The sequence below is a fragment of the Rattus norvegicus genome, chromosome 13 (genome assembly GCF_021556685.1).
Source record: "Rattus norvegicus strain SHRSP/BbbUtx chromosome 13, alternate assembly SHRSP_T2T, whole genome shotgun sequence".
Classification (NCBI taxonomy): domain Eukaryota; kingdom Metazoa; phylum Chordata; class Mammalia; order Rodentia; family Muridae; genus Rattus; species Rattus norvegicus.
Genome location: NC_141546.1, coordinates 51,925,871 through 51,949,096, shown reverse-complemented (window position 1 = coordinate 51,949,096; position 23,226 = coordinate 51,925,871). Strand labels below are relative to the sequence as shown.

Below are 23,226 nucleotides of genomic sequence, written 5' to 3'. Positions count from 1 at the left end.
ATTTGCTTCTGCTCTTGCCTGTGCAATATTCTGTAACTAGTTGCTTTAAATTCTTGCACCGCCATTTTCCCATATGATGTACAGAAGCTAGAACTGTAACCTAAAACCAGCCCCTTTCCTCTAAGCTGCTTTATGTCTAGATGTTTTATAACAAGGTCAAAAGGTAAGCTAGGACAACCTGTGATATGAACCAGTATATATCCAAAGAAAATATCTGCAAGGGCATTATTCATAGAAAATGTACATAAACATCACAGAACATTGGTCAAGCATAAAGAAAGATGTTCTTCCGTTCTTTGCAAGGGAATGGTTGGAACAAGAGGACATTGTGTTAAGTGAAACAAGCCACATTCAAAAATACTTGTTCTTTCTTTTATGTTGAAACCAAAATACACAGTTAGTCTGAATGTTGTGTTGGTTGAGACAGAGGTGACAAGGAGAAGAGAAGTGGAGAGAAGTTGGATGATAGGTCCCAACACACTGAGATCTGAAATATTGAATATTACAGTCAACCAACTATGGGTCACAAACTACAGTTTATAAAGAACCCAGATGAAAGGCGCTCAATGCCCAGATATAAAGACATTGTAAGGAAATAGAAACGCTAATTACCATGACTTGTCTGTTTATACTGTCTACACGAGTGCAACTATTACATATTCATAAAGGTAAATCACCAAGCTTGCCCCAAATTTTATTAAGAAGAATCACATAAATGTCCACACATACATATAGAATGTATTATATTATTTACTTTATGTATAGACGTTTTTTTCTGAATGCATGTCTATACATTATATGTTTGTTGCTTGGTGCCTATGGAGGCCTAAAAAGAGTATAAGAACCCTTAATATTGGAGTTACAGATGGTTTTTAATTCCATGAGGGAGTGGGAATACATATCAGGTCCTCTGAATTAACTGTCAGTACTGTTAAACACCCTGCCAGCTATTCAGCCCCACGTTAATTATATTTATAGCTTTACCAACAGTCTTTCAGGGTTGCAACAGTGGTAATATTAATATATTTGTATTCCAGAGTAGAATAATGCAAATATAGAAAATGTATACATATAAATTAGCATTCTTAACAATTAACATCAATGGTATGCTAATATCTACACAAAGTGCATATCTTTTGTGGGAAAGCCCTGTCTCTCAATGTAGTCTTGTCAGTCTTTGACATCCATTGTCAGTTGATTACACAGTACTATATTACACAGTTCATGTGGGGAGTGGGGTGAAAAAAGCAGTTTGGATAAACAAATGTAAGAATTGCTTTATTACAGTTTTCCTTTCTGCTTACCCACTACTGAGCCAAAGGTAAAATCTTGCTGAATGTAAACTGTCTTCCTCTAATCCCTCATCCCACTTAACAGTGCGCTTTTACAGGCTTAGAAGGATGTACGTCCTGTAAAGATGTCCATTGTCTGCGCTTTGCTTTGTTTGGCTCTAAAGAATTTACATTATGACCATTTATTAAGAACTCTGAAGTGGGTCATTTAGAGTTCAAGTGCAAAGGAAAAGCCTGTATTTGCATTTGAATTGCCCTTACACTGAAATAACCAATCAAGAAAGTGTCTCCGTTTGAAGGGCAGGTGGGTGGGAAAAAAGGATTAGCAAATGTGATTTATACTCTCTCAAGATGTACCAGACCATCCTTCACACAATGATTTTCAAACTGGGTCTTTGACATTCTTTTCTTAAAAAGGAGGAATTGGGAGGTTGCTGCTGCCTTTGCAATTGGAAGACGACAAGGAAATGGCCACGCCAATCATCCTTCTTATTTCATTTCTTCCAAGGGAAAGGTCAGTTAATATGGTCATTTTCAATGGTCCATGGTCACTTGGCAGGAAGTTATAATGGTCTTTGTCAGTGTGTACCACAGTATCTGTTCAAGAGACTATAAGACCATACTGTATGCTTATTATTTAATGAAAGAAAAGAGAAAATATAACAGTAAATACTTCCCTGTCAACTAATACTCCAAAATGATAGTAAGAGTAATATTTGATTATAATATGCCAACGCTAAAGATAATTGATACCTCATTGTACTTGCTATCAGACTGAATGTTGAAATATTAAGTCCCTTTAAATTTAGTGATTGATTTAAAAAGATTGAATTCAATGGAAAAGAAAAAATCGCAAAATTGACTAATTTGAACTTATAAATCACATTTTCTTATATGCTGAAGTCATATTAGTTTGCAATATATGGTTTATATGACACTGAAGCCATGTTAATTAACCTTTTATTAACCAAATAATAGCTGTCTTCACATTAGTTACATGGAAGAGAGAATAAGGTTTATGCCAGCCACTGGCTTCTTTAAACGGATCGCACAGCGGTGGGAGGCGGGATGGCTTAGTCTGAAGTGCTTGTCTTGCAATCAAGAGGACATGAGTTCTGGGGAGACTTCATGTTACAAAGCTGGACATGGCAGTGTGCTTGTAATTTTAACAACAGAGAGAGTGGATCCCTAAGGCTAATAGTGAACAAGCCCAGCCTAACCAACGAGCCCCGGCCAATGGGAGACTTTGTCACACATAGAGACACACACAAGTTTATAAACGAGCAACAAATACCCAGAGGAATAATGCCAGCGCTGTCCTCTGCCCTCCACATGTGCCTACACACGAAAACTAGTGCACACATATACCTAAACATGTGAACTAGTACATACATACACCTGCACACATGTGTACTAGTACATACATACACCTGCATGCATGTGAACTTATACCTGTGCACCTGCACACATATGAACACACACACACACACACACACACACACACACACACATTATATGGGCAGAGTATATCTCTGCAGGAGGTATACAGCATATCCACTGACTTAACCAGAATGATCCCAAATGATTCTGTTTATGCTGCTATGCAGGCTCATAATTGGATAGTTGTTAATATTCCAGTTGATCATCCTGTTACAAACTTAGCTACTTTAAATGGCCAAAATATCATGAAGAAAAACAGCTCTAGTGTCTTTGTAAAAAATACTCACTTTTCTATCTTCTACCATATATATATATATATATATATATGTATGTATATGTATTTTTTATGTATGGGTGTTTTACCTACATGTATGTCTGTGCACCACATATATGCCTAATGCCCATGGAAGCCGGAAAAGGTAGATCCCGTGTGACTGGAATTACAGACGGCTGTAGGCAGCCATATGGGTGCTGGGAATCAAACTCAGATTCTCTTCAGCCAGTGGTCTTAACTACTGAGCACCTCCAGCACCTGTTTGTCTTCTTATTCTTTTACAACCTTAAGTGCGAATTGGCTGAAATAATGTAATTAGTTGGCTTCAGACTTTCAAGGAGCTTACTTAAGAAATATCAGATCTAAATGATTCAAATGTTTAACTCATGAGACCCAAGAGCAGAATGAGGCAGCATTTCACATTGAGGGACATATTTGTTGTCTGGCTATTCTAGGGTTAAGGCACACGCCAGTGAAAGCAGGTGCTGAGAGTAGATACTGGGTTAGAAGTAAATTCTTCTGTGAATGAATGGGCATCCCATCAAAAGAACCAGAAGACAGCAGAGGTTCTTGTGTGTGAAGCGTCCCTAGTCATCTCACGAGGAACCACTTTCACCTCACTCAGTTCTTTCATCACGATAAGGTAAAAAAGCATTGAAAGCTGTGTGGGTGAACTGCTGAGAATTACCCTCAAATCCTTCATGAGCAGTGCACATACATGGCATTCTGGCTGCTTATATATTTCTGACCATCTGTCACAATGGCAAAGGGCCCAATTAAGAGATGCTAGATCCTAGCAAGTAGCTTTCAGATGGCTATGGGTTTCCAAGAGCATTCAGAATAATGAACAGCATTTGTCATTTGAGATTGGCTGGCACGTCGATAAAATGATTTAGTATTATACATTTTATGTCAATCTGGACAGTACAGAGGTCACGATCATTTTTGCTTGTAGGAATTGAAATAAATATTTCGAAATTACTTGAAGCATTATCTAATAGGTTTTGCTGGAATCATTGCTTCCTTTAAATAGAAATTTAAGTCTCTCTTGTTCAGTGGTGGGCTTAAATTGTTGAGCTAAACTGGATTTATATTAACCAGTCTAGATTGTACATGGGGTATGGAGTAGGTGCCAAACCAGAGATTTGAGATCAGGATGCCTGGGTGCAACAGTGAAGCTAATGACAAGAAAACCAGGATTGCTTGGTTATCTTCCTTTTTGCCTTTTGCATTGGTGGCCTCTAGCAGATATCTTAATGGCTCCAAGCTTCATTTTCTTTATGCTTAAATGAAGCATTTGACTAAAATTGCTAGTCTTTTATGATTCTTTAACACAGAGAACCTTTAACTCCATTCCCAAATGCCCAGACCAACGATGTTCTTTGTATATTTTTTAAAATGACTCTCTATCTTGCCTAGTCAGCAAATGTATTTCCACAGCACTTTGAATCTAAACACATTACAGTACACATTAAATTATAGAGTAAATGTATGCGTGCTTGCGATCTGTCTCTGCTAAACATACCCTAAGCTTCTCCAGAGCAGACACGAACATTTGGTGTATCTAGTAAGGAATATGGTGTTCAGTATGTGCATCTCCCTACCCTAAGACATTCATTCTACTACTTAGAAATAGGCACAGCCTCTGAAACAGTAAAACCACAGCAACTTCAGAGAAAGAAAGGAAAGTCCACACCACATCATGCTTGATTTTTTCTTTAATTTTTTCCATTTGTTTTAAAAAAATGTATTCGCACTAACGACGTTCCATGAAATCAGATGAAGTCCAGTAAAGTATTCACAGTTTTCATTTGTTCTAGAAGCTACCACCAACCACCCTCTATTTGGAGTATTTTGATAGATAACTTTTGTGTAGACTTCAAAACTTGACTTAGTTCTAGCTCAAGACAAAACTTTACTGGTTATTTAGTACCTGCCTCCAAGTCAGTCTCTCTCTCTCTGTCTCTCTCTGTCTCTCTCTGTCTCTCTCTGTCTCTCTCTGTCTCTCTCTGTCTCTCTCTCTCTCTCTCCCTCTCTCTCCCTCCCTTTCCCTCCCTCCTCCTCCCTCCCCTCCTCCATTCTTTCCCCCCTCCCTCCCTCCCTCCCTCCCTCCCTCCCTCTATCAGACTCATGCCTCTGTGCATGGACATGAAGCAGTGAGATCTTTTTTGATTTATTCGCTTTACTTGCCACTCACTGCCCCCTCCCAGTCACCCCCTCCCATAATCCTTCCCTCCACTCCAACCCCTTCTCATCTGAGCAGCGGGGGGCCTCCTGGGTATCCCCCTCCATCCTGTAACATCAAGTCTCTTCAGGGCTAGGTGCCTCCTCTCCCACCGAGGGCAGACCAAGCAACCCAGCTAGAACATATCCCAGACAGGCAACAGCTTTTGGGATAGTCCCTGCCCCAGCTTTTTGGGACCCACATGAAGACCAAGCTGCACATCTACTATGTACGTGCAGGGAGGCCTGGGTCTTTGCTTGCTGGTTCAGTCTCCAAGAGCCCTAAGGGCCAAGGTTAGTTGACTCTGTTGATCTTCCTGAGGAGTTCCTATCACCTTCAGCATGCAATCCTTCCTCCTGTTCTTCTGTGAGAGTCACCAAACTGCATCCACTGTTTTGCTGTGGGTGTCTACATCTTTCTGAGTCAGCTGCTGGGTGGGGTCTCTCAGAGGACAGCCATGCTAGACTCCTGTATAACCGAGTATCATTAATAGCGTCAGCCACTGATGGTCTTCTGATTCATCTACATACTCTATCTCACCAATTGACCTTCCCTTCCCTCACAGAGACAGTCATAGACTTACTATTGGTGTAAAGATTTTTAAAATACTTTTTCTTAAAGGATTGTGTGTGTGTGTGTGTGTGTGTGTGTGTGTGTGTGTGTGTGTGTGTACATGCATATCTATGTGGAGGAGGCCAAAGGACGGTGTTACATCGCCTGAAGCTGGTGATATGCCATTTTGGAGGTGTCCTGTGTGGTTTCTGGGAGCTGTACCTCAGTTCTCATGATTGAGCAGCAAGTGCTATTAACTACTGAGCCATATCTCCAGCCATTAGGCTTCAAAACAAATTTCATTTCAGTATAGGTATTTTAGGTAATAACTGATACTCTGTTACACTGTAAGTAGGCATAAAAGTGGTAGAGCTGACATTTGCTCTGTTTACTCATTTGATATCTGTCAATATTGGGTCACAATGTATGAAAGAGGACTCTGATATCTTCCATTCTTCAGGGATCATGTGAGAGTGAACTTGATGAACTTGTAGCATCCAGAACATTCTTTTCTTTATTGGATATTTTATATATTTACATTTCAAATGTTATCTCCTTTCCCAGTTTTCCCTCCGGAAACCCCCATTCCCATTTCCCTTCCCCTGTTTCTATGAGGGTGTACCCCTACCCATCCACTCCTGCCTCCCTGCCCTGGCATTCCCCTACAATAGGGCATTGAGCCTTCACAGGACCAAGGGCCTCTCCTTCCATTGATCCTCTGCTACATATGCGGCTGGAGCCATGGGTTGCTCCATGTGGACTCTTTGGTTGTTGGTTTTGTTGTTCTTCCTATGGGTTTGAAGACCCCTTCAGAACATTCTATAATTTTCAGCATATAGTCTAAGCCAAAGAAGGGAAGGGATGAATGGATGTGGCAACAAAGGCTAAGTATTTCTGGATAATTCATTTAAACAATGAAATCAACGAGTGGATCTATGCTTTCATTTCCAAATAAATCTTTCATAAGACAATCCCCTAAACCTTTCTTTGCATTTTGTGTTGGCAAGGTTGGTCAGCCACGGTGAATTTTCAGTAGTAGCGGGATCTTTCATGTTAAATGGTAATGGTGTTAGCATTCATGTTTTCTTTAGAGCTCTTCAGTCTACCTGCTCCCCTACTAGCTGCATTCCATTTTATTCTTACTATACATTTTTAAAATGGCAATAAAATAATTCTATACAGATAAATTATGAGTATCATATCATACGGCACTTTCATTCAATGTCTCCAACTTTCTCAAAATGTGTGTAACTTAAGATCATATAGTTTGTGGGATTCTGCTCTTCAGAAAAAAGAAATTAGGAAATGCGCAACCAACCGAAGGTTGCCAAAACATCTGAAACGAAATGTGGGAAAATCTTGACTATGCCAACTAAGCTAGATCCTAAACTTTTGGTGACAAATTTGGGAGTTTATAAAAAGGAAATACCAAAACTACAAGTTAGTTGGTGTGGAGTCTAGAGGAATGGCTCAAGAATGAAGAGCTCTGGCTGCTCTTCCTGAGAACCAAGCTGGTTTTCCAGCACTCATATCACTGGCTCCCAACCATGTGTAACTTCAGCACTAAGAGACCCGACATCTTCTGGACACCATGAGCAATTTCACTCTCGTGTGCTCAAACCCACACACAGACACATATTCAAACAATTCAAAGTAAAATGGAAAAATATAGGATAATCATTATTTAATTTAAACAATTTTGTCTTGAATGTTTAGAAATGTGAAAGTTAGGGCTGGAGAGATGGCTCAGTGGTTAAGGGCACTGACTGCTCGTCCAGAGGTCCTGAGTTCAAATCCCAGCAACCACATGGTGGCTCACAACCATCTGTAATGGGATCTAGATCCAAAACCTTCTTCTGGTGTGTCTGAAGACAGCTACAGTGAACACATGTGCATAAAATAAATAAATCTTAAAAAAAAAGAAATGTGAAAGTTAAAGTAATATAATAATAATAATAATAATAATAATAATAATAATAATAATACCCTTTTCCAGTTTCCCCTCCAGAAATCCCCAATCCCATTCCCCCTCCCCTGTTTCTATGAGGGTGTACCCCTACCCACCCACTCCTGCCTCCCTGCCCTGGCATTCTCCTACACCGGGGCAATTATTATATGCTAATAATAAGCCGGGCATATCAAGTGCCTCTCCAGACTCTTCTGGAAAGGATACAGCCTGGTCTTCCCATCCAGGTGTTAAATGACACATCACTGAAGAATTGCCTGCGCCATATTATTTTCCAGACACAATGGGCTGCGGGTGAATAGAAATTCATGAATGTATCTGCTAAGGCAATAACCTGCTAAAATCTATAACCTGAACTTGATATTATTGACATATAGTGGCTGTAGACTGAATAATGTAATCTAGAAATGTCTAGATTCTTATACCATAAATCACATTGGAACTATGAAGTACTTCACATGGGTGGTATTTAAAGTTGGTATATTTACACCCAGAACTGACCTTTACTTGAAAATTAATACTTTACTATGCAATTATAATTGCAGTGGGTTCATTTTTTATAATAAGATCACATGAGGGCATCGTCTATATCAATGCCTTTGGAAATAAAGTAGAAATCAATTGTGAATCTCAACAATGGACCTATTTAAACGTGTCCCAGGGCATCTTAGAGCTTGTGGAGTGATGGTTAAGATTCGACTCAAAGTTGGTTTCGACAAAGCCCTTGCTTAGCCTTGCCAGTCCTTTTTTAAGTGTATTTTGAAAGATATTTAATCAACACAAGTCTTATTAATTTACCTTCCTCTCATCAGAATGCAATCCCTAGATTTTTGATCGTAATTTATCTGCTCAGAATCTTTACTGATGTAGTCATATTTTTGCCCAAAGTGAGGGGACAACAAATAATCGACATTGTTTGGGGAGGTGACTCAGTGAGCTCTAAAATTATAATATACAATTTGGGTCTTAAATGTGTATTCCTACGACAGCATTCGGAAACAGTCAGTAACGGGAGATTCCACCTGCCAGGGAATGCAAATGCCCAAGAGGAATGAGGCCAGAGGGAGGGCAGGCATGAAAAGGCATTCCCAGACTGCATGCAGACACACAGGCAGAGGGTCAGCCATTGTCTTCCTCCACTCTACATGTCATAAAAGGTTCAACATTTCTTTACAATTTCAGATGACTTGAGAAATAAATAGGGGATGAGGAGGAGGGAGTGTTAACCTGGCAGATCTTCTTTAAAATGTTGAGCAGAAGAAGCCTCCTAAGGAGCTGTCCGTTACACTCTTCATTTTACTTTAAGAAGTGAGTGCTTTCTCTGGTTCCAAATTTTCGTGATTCTTAAATGCTTTCACAGGTTGAAAGAAAAAAGAAAAAGAAAAAAAAATAAGGGTTTGAGTGTATATTGACTAGCCATGACTGAATTGTCTCTGTTAATTACAAAGAAAATATGGGTGGATTTTTTTTCTTTTGGCTCAAATTTAAGACCCTGCCTTTTTCCCTTTAGAGATTATAATGCCTGGGTAGGTTTTATCACTATTCTTTTAAGAACATCAAAAAAGGAACCTTAGATTTATGTCACAGTTTTTTTTCCCCTCTTGTCTGCATTTGCCGGATTTTGGAGTGCTATTCACAAAAGCAAGAAAGCAGTTACGTCTTTGAAAAGCACAAAATAAATCCCATTCACCCGAGTGAGTAATTGCTCAAGGCCATCCATTCCTTGTCTTTAACTTGATTGGTTGAATTAGTAGCTAATAATGGTGTTGAAATGTGAATGAATTATTAGCGATGGGGCATATTTTGGGGAGTGTCAGGAAATATTCCAGGGCAATTAACGTTATCCAATAGCAAGACCGTGTTCCCAGCAGCTGCCTCGTAATCACTATGTTTAAAGACCACGAGGCTTACACTAAGATTATAGCTTTTATATTGTCTGCCTTTAGAAGTCATATTCGGAATTTATTCAGTGCATTCACTTGCCCGTTCCCTTTTCATCGGAGTCTGCCACTTGCACACTGATTTAAAATAGTTTTTTTTTTATGAATTAAAATAAGCATCAGCAGAGAGTAGCACACACCATAGATACTTAACGGTCGCGGAAGTATTTCAAATGACTACAGATAAGAAGTTTGTATGCTCTTTGTGTATTTGTTTCTCATTGTCTAATTTATGCAGTTCAAATACTGTTTAATCACAAATAGTCCACACTCTGGTACTCATGTAGTACCGTTTCAATACTGAGCAGCGCAATAGAAAGAATTCAGGAGATGCTGAATTACATGCGTACTGCTAACTCCTATTTTCCTACACTCTCGACGCATTTGATTTCTCCTTTCAACACTGGCCTGTTGGAATTGGCTTTGTTTCCTTGAGTTTTAGAAATTTTTTTTTATTAATCATTCCATTCATTTATATCTCTAATGATATCCCACTTCCCAGTTATCCCTCCACAAACCCTCCATCACACATTCGCCCTCTCCCCACTCCCGTTTGCCTGTATGAGAGTGCTCCCCAACCGACCCACACTACCCCGCTCCACCAAGCCTGCATCCCCCTACCTCTGCAGGAGCAAGAGCCTCCCCTCCCACTGATGTCAGACAAGGACATTCTCTGCTACATATGTATCTGGAGCCATGGATCCCTCCTTGTACACTCCTTGGTTGGTGGTCTAGTTCCTGGGAGCACTGGGTGGTCCGGCCAGCCGACATTGTTCTTCCTATGGGAAGAACTTCCTCCAGTCCTTCCACCAGCTCTCCCACTGGGGTCCTTGAGCTCAGTCTAATGGTTGGTTTCAAGCATCCACATCTACATTGGTCAGTTGCTGGAGAGTTTTAAATTTTTTGAAATTAATACAAGACAAATTACCATTACCCCATCCTAAGTATTTTTGATTTGCGAATGGAAGCCTAGAGAACAGCGCTACTGAATGAATTACCTGTGTCTGCTCTGAGCTCATGGGACATGGTTAGTCTGTTGGGAAACACTGTTGGTTTCCACTTATTGACGCAGGAGGCAAGAGAAGGGCAGATGAGCTATCCCAATTACTCACAGGTGAATTCAAGATTGCCATTTAATCCAAAAATGAGTTGTGAGGGACAATGAAAATGAGTAGCCAGGAGGAGACCACTCTTGTGACTAAGCCATATGGAGAGCTATGAGAAATAGAATGAGAATGATGAAGAACAAAATCAAAAGACCCACAGCTTACAATCATTAACATTTCCTACCTTGTATACTTTACAGGAACCAACAGATTATCTTGCTAATAAAAGAACAACTATCTATGCTTGGATCTGTGGTGGTGGTGTGGGGTTGTACGCATGTGTTCATGTGTTTGTAGGCGTGCCTCCACATGTGGATGGTCACTGTTGGGTTTCTTTCTCAATTGCTTCCCACCCTACTTTTGGAGGTAGGACTGGCTGGCCAGTGATCCCCCAAGCATCTTCCTGTCTCCATCTCCCTACCATCCCTCACTGATGAGATTGCAGACACACATTGTCATGCTCGGTTCTTTAGATGGGTGTTGGGGAATTCAGAATTCAGGTCTGGAGGCTTGCTCAGTAAGCGCTCTGTTGGCTGAAGCTATGTCCGCAATCCCAAGTCCTGGCTATCCCTTCTATATTTAATTCTTCATTCTAACATGCCGCATTCTTGGACCACTTCAGGGATTGAGCTGATTTGAGAATCAAAGAAATGAAGACAAGACATAAAGAAGAGCTGGCCTGGGGTGGAATGGGCTCTTCGCTGGAGAAAGTGCAGCACAGTCAAGCTAAGCCTGTTTATCATATACAGATGAACAAGGAGGAGTGGGTACTACATACAACTAAGCAAGGAGGCAAGGTTATATATAACTAAATCAAGGAGAGAGATTTAGCTCATCTTTGTAGGAGCTGTTTCTCTAGAGTAGAAGTCTTCAGTCCATTAATAGCCATGAGGAGAAAGCACCCAGTGTGGATATTTTCTGCACATAGTAATATTTATACACGGACCAGGAGGGAAGGCTTTGCTATTTCCCCGAGCCAAGCCTGGAGAAGGCATTGCCACATGCATGGGGATGAGGCATTGTTGTCCTTGATGCAGCCATGGCCTTGTCAAGCAATATGCTTTCACTCAGGACTTCACTAGCTCCTTTCACTAAGGTATTTAGGATGTTTTAATGTGTGACTTCCTATTTGTTTTGAAGAATGTTTTTTTTTAAATCTGGAATAATGCTATAAGTAGTCTGAAACCACAAGTAAATGATTGCTAATTCTTGGAACACTTCTCTAGTGGTAGAGTATGGTGGTCACCGTTGTTGGCAAACTTATCATGAATGCAGGCATGTGAACTTTATAGTCAAACTGTAAATATTTCACTCAAAATTCAACAGTGTTTATATCAGTGTCTGCATGGGCCCTGAGAGAGATGGTTACCGATACATAGGTGTGACTTAAAAGAGAACACTGCTCAGTGGGAGCAAGAAGCACAGTTCACGTGACTGGTCCTGGCAGTAGCTTATCAGCCTAGAGGTGTTTTAGACAGAGCAAGAGGGAGGAGAATGAAGGCAAGAACTTTAGCCCCAGAGAACACCATGGGAAGAGATGGCAACGCAGTAGGATTATCTGGTTAAAATTGAAGAAACAACCTCTTATAGCTAGGGTAGACATTTATGATGATGATCAAGAACCCTGAGTAGTTGAGCGAGTTAAAGCCTTCACTGTCACACAGATGAGTAAAGCCAGTGAATCCAGAACTGTTTGAGACTCAGTCATCGAGTAAAACAGAAAGAATAGAGTATAAGTATTAATATTTCATTGGACTGGGAAGTGAATACCAGACCTGTGGTTAAGACCTCATTTTGCAAGTGTTGTGAAAGATGGGGTTAAAGGGAACAATTAGTGATAGAGCAATCAATGGTGACTTTGTTGCAATAAGTCAGTGGTCTGAATGACGACAGAGTCCTGGAAACTAGACCTTGTACTTCAGTGATGCTTCTGTTCTCTCCAGCACCAAGCACCACTTCATACAGAGAACCCTCTTGGCCCCTGACTGGCTAACTGCTTTCTTTCTCCTCTCCTCTAGTCTCCTCTCCCCTCCTCTTCTCTCCTCTCCTCCTCTACTCTCCACTCCCCTGCCCTGCCCTCCCTTCCCCTCCTCTCCCTTCCCCTCTTCTCTCCCCTTCCCTCTTCCCTCCCATCCTCTCCTCTCCCTCACACAAATTCATACACATGCACACACACACACACACACACACATTGACTTCCTTTAATTCTTAGTAGATTTTCTATTATGTGCTCTTCAAAATTAACTATTAAATTATAACAAAATAGTGATTATTAGAGGCAAAAAAGAGAAATATTAAACATAAATATAGGTTGCATGCAATTATTGACAAAGGAATAAAACAGAGGACATTTGGTTTGTTTCTTTTTCATGAAAGTATCTTTTATTGTTAATTAGCAGGATCTCATGGATAATTTTAATATGTTTATGATTGAGTGAAGCAGAGCTGAAGGAAGGCTATAGTAAATCTTCTTTCTATTTTATTGTAATAAGAGTTTTTCCTGTGCTTTTTAAAACTGTAACCTTGAATAATACCAATCACCAATAGCACTGACTTTCTGTTAAAGGATTACTAAAATGAGAACTTCTAGACCACAATGTCAAATGCTCAACGTATCTGCTCTCCTCCTAGCAACAAAATCACAGCACTGTTTATTTAAGTTACATTCTATTTTGTGCTCTGCCCTTTCAGAAATTTGCAGTGTATAGTTTACAACTAAAATGAGTTATTTAATTAAGATACACATCCTTGCATAAGGATGTCTGTCTTGCATGTTGTTTGTCTTGAAAATATGTTTGTAACCCTTTTCTGTGAAGTGCTACATCATGAACATTAAAGCATCTATAAAAATGATTGATCAATATCTTCAGGGAATTTTTCATTATTTTCTCATTTTGTCTGCTTCCTGGAGATACTCATTCCTTGGCTTTTATGATTTGGATTTTCTAGACCAACCACCAACTCCCCTCACTGTTAGTCCAGAAATTCTTTTCAGTTCTTTCTTATGCTGAAACCTTTTTCACTCAATACCAGTTTTCTTCATTTACTTAATTTGAGAAAAGATTTTACTGTAATTTATGTGTGTGTGTTTTATGCATGAGGGCATGCCAGTGCTTTAGGAAGTCAGAAGAAGGCCTCAGGTCCCCTGGAGTGCCTTTATAGGTACTTGTGAACAGCCTAGTGTGTATGTTGGGAACAAAACTTGCATTCTCCGGGAGAACATCGAGTGTTCCTAACTGTTGAACCATCCCTCCAAACTCCACTCCATTATTTTGACAAAAGTAGCGCTTCTCGGAAAAGTGCATTACAAAAATAGACCTTGTTGTTGTTGTTGGCTAAGACAGTCTCACTCTATTCTACAGAGTGGCCTTGAGTTGGTAGCAATCGCCCCAAGTCTCAGTCTGTCCCACGCTGGGACTTTTAGGATTTACTGTCACATCCAATGTACAAAGACAAGACATTGACTTCAAGTTTTCTCCTCTGGTCTTACAAATGGAGAACTGAGAATGAATTCAATTTCAGAGTTGTAAATGCTCCATTTTAGCTTCCATACCTAAGCCCATTTATGTGAATTGTCTTTTTTTTTTTTAAGCCAATGTTGATAGGCAGTGTCTACAAATTTCACAATAACAGACGTTGGGTGTTTTTGTTTGCTTTTTATTGCCTATGATAAAAGCAACATGACCAAAGCAAGTGTGCGTGTGGTGGGGCAACAAGGGGTGTCATTGTATCTTATAGCTTATAAGGTCGTCAGTAAGGGAAGCCAGGGCAAGAACTCAAGGCAGGAACTTGGAGGCAGCAACTGAAGCAGAAGCCATGGGGCAAGGGGTGGGGGTACTGCTTACCGGCTTGCTTTCCATGGTTTGCTCAGCCGTGTTTCCTTGGACAACCCAGGGTGGCATTGTCCTCAGTGGGCTAGCCCACTTACATCAATCATGAAACAAGAAAATGCCCTACATGCTTGCTTACAAATAATCTGATGAGGGCATTTTTCTTCACACTGGGTTCCTCTTCCAAGTAACTGCAGCTTGTTTCAAGTTGCCAAAGCCCAATCAAGAGAGATGTGTTTCTATTTTCTTTTATCTCCATTATTTTGTTGGCTTCCCAATGCCCATTTTTATTTATTATCCAGCAGATACTATTGAATGCTGTCAAACCTGCTGTGTTGCTTCATTTGTAGAGGCTGATTTGTAACACTGATTGGATGAATAAAATCAAGTTGTAAGCATTTGTACAATTGTACACCCCAGTTGTCTCAGGACATAGTGTCTTTATCTGAATTGTTAAAAAAAAATCATTACAATACCCTTGACATGAGAAACCATCAACATACTTTTCTTAAGCGTCAAACAAAAATGAGCACACCTGTAGACAATGAAGACTGACCTGCAATTACTCCCAATCACTCAGCAATTACACAAATGGAGTGTGGGAAACTTAGACCTAAGTAAACATGGGGGAAAACAGAGATATAACAGCACTCTACCACAAAGCCATAATCTAAAACTAGTTCACTGGTGTATTAAGTGCACTGGTAGAACCTTCCTTTGGAAGGAAAGCAGATATGCAATAGAAATGGCAAGATTTCATGTTGTCCATCAGGCGACATGACAAAGCTTGTAGATCTAACCTTTATTGGTTTCCTCGTACAACATTGATTTAGTATGTTTGGGGGAGGAGCTAACTTTCTAACATCTAGATTTCTGTAAGCATTTCATAAAATTCTGAAATCGAACTGATTGTTGAGGATATAATTTGGAAAAGAGCTAGCATTTTAAAATTAGTCTGCTACTGGTGTTTGCTTCAGCGCATCCAATTGCTGAGATCAGAAGCGAAAACTCTTCAACACTATTTTAGGATGGCTGAACTGTGGTACTGAGCTACAGGCCAAGGGCTGAGAACCACACAGGGAAACGAAAATAGGTCTCATAGTTGCTGAAGACATTAAGTGGTTTTAGAAATGGACGTTTTCTTTCTCTCTGAAAACATGTTCCTTCCCTCTGAAATTACTTGCCAAGATCCCTTCTATATTAATAAAACTGTCCATTGCTCTCAACTTTAGAGCTTTTTACATTGCACCCTTAAGAAATCTGTCTGTATTTTCCATTGCCATCAAGTTGAAGATTATATGCATCAGTGTGTCGTTATTTTTGGGAAGTAATTGTATCACAATATTTTTAAATGGAACTAGGATATTAAGAATGAATCTGATCTTTTTCCTGAAATTTTGTCCTAGAAAAAATTAGTAAGGTTCTACCAGTGACCTTAATAACACTGACAAAGGTATATCTCTAGAGCAAACACACACACACACACACACACACACACACACACACCATGGCACTAGACCACCTCCAGATCCCATAAACAACACACACCATGGCCAGGTTCACACATGCCACACCCATACATTTATACAGTAATTGGCAAATATCACCATCAATTTTGACAATGTTACTTTGTACTATTATGTGTAAAATCACAGATTTGATGTGAGGAGGTGGGCTAAAAATTCAGTTTATGATTTGAATTGCTCCAAACACAGCTCATCTTGACTATATTACACCTCATGGTAGTCTTCCTGACATAGAGATGGTGTCCTTAATAGGAAGAGTTTTCATTTTTCTCCATTCTTATTAATAGATTTGATATATTATATTTCACTATATTTCATTATATTATCAGAAAAATCTTCCAGACTAATCATTAGGACAATGTGTGTGTTTATTTGCTTGATTCTTCCTTCCTTCCTTTTCTTTCTTTCTTTCTTTCTTTCTTTCTTTCTTTCTTTCTTTCTTTCTTCCTTCCTTCCTTCCTCCCTCCCTCCCTCCCTCCCTCCCTCTCTCTCTCTCTCTCTCTCTCTCTCTCTCTCTCTCTTTCCTTTTCTTTCTTTCTTTCTTTCCATCTGTCACATAAACACATCACTCTTAATTCATGGGTCTTTGGTGGTTGGCGGGAGCTTTTCTAAGTTTAGGAAAATAACATCTCGTCTGATCTGTTGTGATAATAGAAAAGATCGTTTGATATCCAGTTTTGGCTAGCTCCTGGTTCTCTCTGTCAAATTTAGAACCACTTGAACATTGTGGTTTCTAAATTTAGTCAGACCCTTAGAGCTTCAAGTTCCGCTTGGTGCTGGCTGAACATAGAGCAATGCTTTGAAGAAAACTCCCTTGGCGGAATCAGAGTCTTTGTGTAGAAAAGCACATCTCCTAGTTAAGAGAAATATATTTGATTTTATTTGAAAAAATCGGGGGTTTCAAGGGGATGGATAGTAAAATAGAAAACTTTCAAAATTGGTCATATTTAAAAATGGTTCGTATGCAGAATTGGACCTTCAGGTTTGAATTATGTTGTTTTTTAAAAAGGAAGAAGAAAAGAAAGGTTTATTTTAGTTAATTTATAATACATTTTTTTAAACTTAGCCCAGAAAATTAATTCAAGATTTATCCACTTTGTTGTCAATCGTTTACTATGTTACTAGAAGGGGCTTGTCCAACACAGTTTTAAGAATAAATTAGTTTCCACACAAGGAGAATTCTTATAAAATCATATTGGTAACCCTATTCTCACAGATTGGCTATACAGTTCCTATGAAAGGATTATTTTGACATATAAGGATCTGACATAATTTATATGCCTGACTAGAAACTGCCCTTGAAAACAACTGCTGTTCTCACCTCCATTTTAAAGATGAGACCGAAGTTCCAAGTTTCAGGTAAATGAAAAAGCTCAGGGCCACGTCTGTCTGTCACCAGAATTTGCCCTTGTTTTTCCTGTCTGGTGTGTCTCAGAGGCTGGATTAAACTTAAAATCCACACCATGGATCCAAGCTTCCTCAAGTCTGCACCCATCAGGCACGTTTGCTGTGTTTACTTAGCCAAGAGTGTTTTCCCAACTTACACATGTGCTCTTCAATTTGTTCTCCAGGCCCCTCTGCTGAGAACAGATAAATACTCCACACCTAACGCCCCAGTGATGGAACATGGGCTTGTATTCATCCTCAGGGAGGACTTCCTATGGATCCTGCTTTTCTGTGAAAATTCAGACACTTTATATTCTCAGAACTCTGTCCTTGAGAACACATGCATGGAGGAGCATGTTAACAAACACACACACACACACACACACACACACACACACTCATGAACAACATGCCTACATACATGCACAGGCATGCTCGCACAGATAAACATGAGCACACAAACACAGGGTCTCTTGAATTTCCCATCCTAACGTCCTTTCAGGGCTCAGATTTGTGTGTTTGTGTGGGACATTCCTAATACCAACATTTATCCTCCTGACTCCCTCCACAAGATTCTCTATGTATGCATAGCTAGCTTTTTTTTTTTTTGATATGTGAGGGTTTAAAATAAATGTACAAATAGGTAAAGAATGCTTGCGACAGCTGTCTCCCATTACAATTTGCTTTAGAAACATAAGCAAGTGTAAGACAAAATTTATATTTATACTTCTGAACAAAATTAACCCTTTCCTTTGGGTGAGTGTAATAAACGCTGGGGAAGAGGGCAAAGAGACAGTGTTCTCTCTGTGCCTTCTGCTCCCTACAATCAAAGTCGAGTTGTCTTCTGAAGTGGGAGAAGCTGATGCAATGCCACGGAATCCCTCCTGAGACTTCTCTGGGTAGCATCTTCAGTGTTAAGGACCCTCTGCACTGGCAGTAACTAAAACAGAACCTTTTGATATTTTGGCTGTGTCCCTATAGGCCTTATTTCCATTGTTTCCCTGTGAGTTTTTACTATTACGCTTCTTTCACGTAAGTTTTGTGAGCCTCACTTAAAAACAAACTGTTTGACACCAACTGGCTCTGCGTGAATAAAGATGTAGTTATTTATCACCAGTGTTGTCTGTGTTCCGTGCGTATGTAGAGAGGTGTGTGTGTGTGTGTGTGTGTGTGTGTGTGTGTGTGTGCACGCTCGCGTGCGCTCTCATGCATGTGCAACGGTGCCATGTGGAAGCCAGAGAATATCTTAGATCTGGTTCCCCAAGTGTCTTTATTTTTTGAGACAGAGTTTCTCATTGACTCTGTGACTTGACAAGGCTGCTTGTCTAACCAGCCTCGGGGATGTTGCTGGCTCTGCCTGCCAGTGCTGGAATTACAAATGCCTGATACCACGCCCACCCTGGAACCACATCTAAGGCCAGTTGTTTACTGACTAAAGTATCCCTTTTAGTATTTTCATAGTTACTCCCTCTTTAATACTTGCTAGGCCATCTTGTACTTTAGATTCAGTAGTGCATACCCAGTGAGTGTCTGGTCAGAGGGGATTACATGACCTTCATGCCCTTGTGTGGCGAATGCCACCCATAGGCTCTTGGTCCACAGTTAGTGGAACAGTGTGGGAGATTTGAGTAGTTTGGTCCTGCTGGAGGAAATATATCACTAAAGGTAGGGTTTAGGAGACTGAAACCATGAGTCGCTTCTCTTTGTCTTTCTCTGCTTCGTGCACATCTTGCAGGATGTGCACTCTCTGCTTTCTTTCTAACACCACCTCTGTGGTTTGCTACCGTGCTTCTCCACATGATGGACTCATCCCTCTGAAACCGTGAGCCCAAATAAACGCTTCCTTTTGTATATTGCCTTGGTCATGGCATTTGTTGTATGAATGTACCTTGGAATACCATTTTTAGAGCAACAGACAGAAATTTTTAGATTCACCTCTAATTTATGATGGATTCAACATGGTATTTGGGGAAGGAGAAAAGTACACAGAGTTGCATGGTAACAGTCTAAGTGCTAGCGAGAGAAATTTCATTATAACGCTGCACGCTAAGCTCATGTCACTTCAAATAAGAAAATTCAATTCTATCTTTAGGTCATTCTCTATCATAAATTACAATACCTAATGATAGACACATCTCTCATCCCTCTGCAGTAGCGTAAGACAAAACAGTGAACATATATTGCCAACAAAGTTTCCTGCAGGAGAAAATTAAAAAAACAAAAACAAAAACAAAACAGAAGGTTGAATAAAAATAAAGAGTGCCATGGTTATAATGAAAATATTAACATGTGTGCCTGACACTATGATCCTAGATCCTAGATCCTACATGCAATTTGATCTCGAGTTTTATACACACACACACACACACACACACACACACACACTTATATGTACATAAGCATGTGTATATAATGTATATTCATATATATGTATGTCTTTCCTCACAGAAGACAGCAGAAGGTAAATGCTTGTGTACCATAAAAATTCTTGTATGATACCAGGAGGAACCAAGAAATCTGCCAGTCACCTATTTACCAGCTAAGACCATCCTTTCTCTTTCCCTTTTCCTTTTGGAGTTTTAATATCTCTTTCTAACACGTGGATCTCTTTGGTCTTAAAAAGCCATATATCATTAGCTATCACCTACAGGCTCCTAAAACATTCGGTTTCTGTGGGAATTCACTTTGGTGAGTAAGCCAGGCTTTAAAATGCATGTGCTAAAAGGAGATGATCTTCACTGCCTAAAATACTAACGAATGCATTTTTGTTTCATGTAAATACACCTATCCAATTACATAGTTTTGAATTTTAAAAAGGAAAGATAGGTGATAAAAGGAATATTTAAAATGGATTATAGCTCCTGACTCTTTGGGGGTGGGGGTGGGGGCAGACATCTTGTCTAAGAACTTGGGACCTCCTTTCTAAATGTAGCGTAGACTAATTTCCAGTCCCTCCTTACCAGGAAGGTTACAGGAGAGGCTGTGCAGCTCAGCCACAGAGAGTTGGCGCAGCACGTATACGCCCGGTGACGGATCCCCAGCACTTCCAAAAAGGAAAAATATAATAGTCAAAGTAAAAGAAAAACTACTCCTAGTTATTAAATCTGGAAAAGAAATTGGCAGAATGACATAAAGCTACCCAGTGTTCACTGGGCAGAGGTGTGCATGAGGGAGTGGGGTGGGGGAGGTCGGGAGGTGGCTTGAGCCTCTTTTACTACATCTAAATTTTATAGAGCAACGTCTATTTTCCTTGTGACTGAAAAGGCCAGTATGTGGAACATACTCAAGAAATACTTAATAATTTAATATTTTACTTTTCTTCCATATAGGATTTTTTCCCGAAGAGTAAATATTATTTTTCTTGTCAGAAAATGTTTAACAAAATAGAAAAATATACCATATGGCATATTGTAGGGCCTCCATAAATATTTGTTGAGCGACTGAACTCAAGCAAGGAACATAAAGTCAGTCATGCAAACTGTGAGGCCTGAGTCACTCTTGGTTGGCAGCGTGAAAGCCACACATTTTTCATTAGGATAAAAATCGAAACCCTAATGGGGGCATGCAGAGGGAGTCGCTCCTTCCTCAGGTTTACTTACAGTTCTGCTCGTGGCGAGGCTGGTAACTTTACAGTGGCAGCCCACTCATCTACCTCTGCTTGGCTTTAGATGGACCCTTAGCTCGGTAAAAATGTCTCCTCTTTCCCCACAAGCTTCAGGAAGTCCCACCATCTTCAGTCTCTGAAGTTGCCTGTACCCATGCTGTCATCTCTGTCCAAATCCGGGGCCCTGTTGGATCAAGCACTCTCTCCTATCTGTGATAAGATTCCTCACAGCCGCTACCACTCAGTGCACAATTGTGCACGATTCATGTCTTCTACCCATGAGAACCCAGCCTCCCAGCCATTGATTAGAAGGTGGAACCACCGGCCCTTAACTAACTCCACTTCACTTCTGGTGCTAAGGTGGTCAATAAAATATGGATAACGTATAGACTTTCGTCTGATGACTGACAAGGGGCTGGTGGTGGATGGTAATTCATGAGTCACCTACAAACCAGCAAGAAGATAAGCCCCAACTTCTCCATCAGACACTGCTTTGGATCCCTTTTCTAGTTTCTGATTTACAATGACAAAGGGGGTGTTTACTGTAGGCTCTTTGGAGTGCCTAACAGACACTGACAGAGACACTCAGGACTTAGCCTTGCTGTCTCCTGCTGTGGGCAACCATCTATAACCTTCCTGAGGTAGTCCTTGCCAGTGCCTGAGGTACTTTCCAAAGCTGCCCACGGCTGGCTAAAATCAGATTTCCGATCCTACTTCTTCCTTAGGTCATATACTTTGGTATCTGGCTCTGCCACTTAAAGTTACCCATAACCTCTCATTTTCAAAAGCAATGGTTTTCTACCGTTTCATTTTACTTCCTTCTGAATTTGCTGTGATAGATTAGAGATAATGAACCGACATCTGGGAGCCGAATCAATGCTACAATGGGACTGCTGAACTTCAGCTGAACTGCCGTGTGCTTTTTCTGTTAATGACCTTCCTTTCAGGCAGATTTGGCAACATTGGTCAATATCCCGGTCCTGAAGTGGCTTGAACTATCACTGTTGTACTGTCTTAGCCTTTTCCTTCTTGTGTGTAGTTTTCTCTTGTTAACCAACCTAAGTATCAGAGTCTGACCATTTAGCTACCACCTCAAGCCATGTTGCCTTTCGTTTGAAGCTCACACCATTGAGTATTAGCAACGTATGCTGCTTCAGCCATATAGCCTCAGAAATATGCAGCATAGACGGGTTCCCGGCAGGTACTCAGAGAGTACTCAGGTACTCAGAGAGTGAGTAGTACCCAGGAAAAAGAGGGCTGAGTGCAGCTTACGCTTAAACTTTTAAACTTCAGCTTTCTCCTTAATTTGTTATGGAAATGTATGAGATTACTTAACCGCAGCTGAGGACATGTCAGAGACAATGAGAGTTTTAACCCAAACCAACACGTCTCTGCTTTAGCTAGTATTTTATATTATATTATACATCAATTATAAGTAAAGGTACTTTAAAATAACAAGATTAATATAAAGAACAATATATAGGTTTTCAAATAATTTACCAATGTATTTTCCAGTGAGTTTTCTCATTAACTTTATGTTCATTGCATTCCAAATAATTTTTCATTGTTCGCCTTTTTCCTTTATTTATTCTTCCCATATACAATACATCTTGACTGCGTGCTCCCCTCCATCCACTCCTCCTAATCCTCCCAACATGTGTCCTCTCCCCAATATCCTCTGTTTATCCATTTCCCTTCAGAAAGGAGAAGGCTTCTCAGAGATGGCCACAGAACACAGCATATCAAGATGCAACTTATTGTGCAAACAAAGAATCAGTAAATACCTAAGTGTCTGAAGTAAGGTCTCCCCTTGATGTCTCCACATGTCTGAACATGTTTGCTGAAAATATCTTCCATGTTTTAGCAAAGCACACAATTCAAACTTTCACTTGCTTTCATTACTCAGTGAATTATCAAAATTTAGTATATTTTTAAAATAAGTGGTAAACAGTAAATTATATTAATAAAACATAGAGGTTTATAAATTTTAAAATATCACTAATATGTGTATATTTAGATTATTATCGATAGTGTTTTCTCCAGAAAAACAAATTATATGAGCCTTCAGTTTAGAAATGTTATAGAA

The 23,226-nt window shown here is 40.0% G+C and overlaps 1 long non-coding RNA gene across 1 annotated transcript; it reads right to left on the bottom strand.

Moving 5' to 3' along the window:
- Positions 1-16,695: 16,695 nt before the first annotated feature.
- LOC148001642 (uncharacterized) lies at positions 16,696-22,293 on the bottom strand. The gene is made up of 2 exons (XR_015635982.1): positions 19,922-22,293; positions 16,696-17,933 (listed from the first exon to the last, which is right to left on the bottom strand). It is a non-coding gene; the product is annotated as an uncharacterized LOC148001642 (long non-coding RNA).
- Between the last annotated feature and the right edge of the window lie 933 nt (positions 22,294-23,226).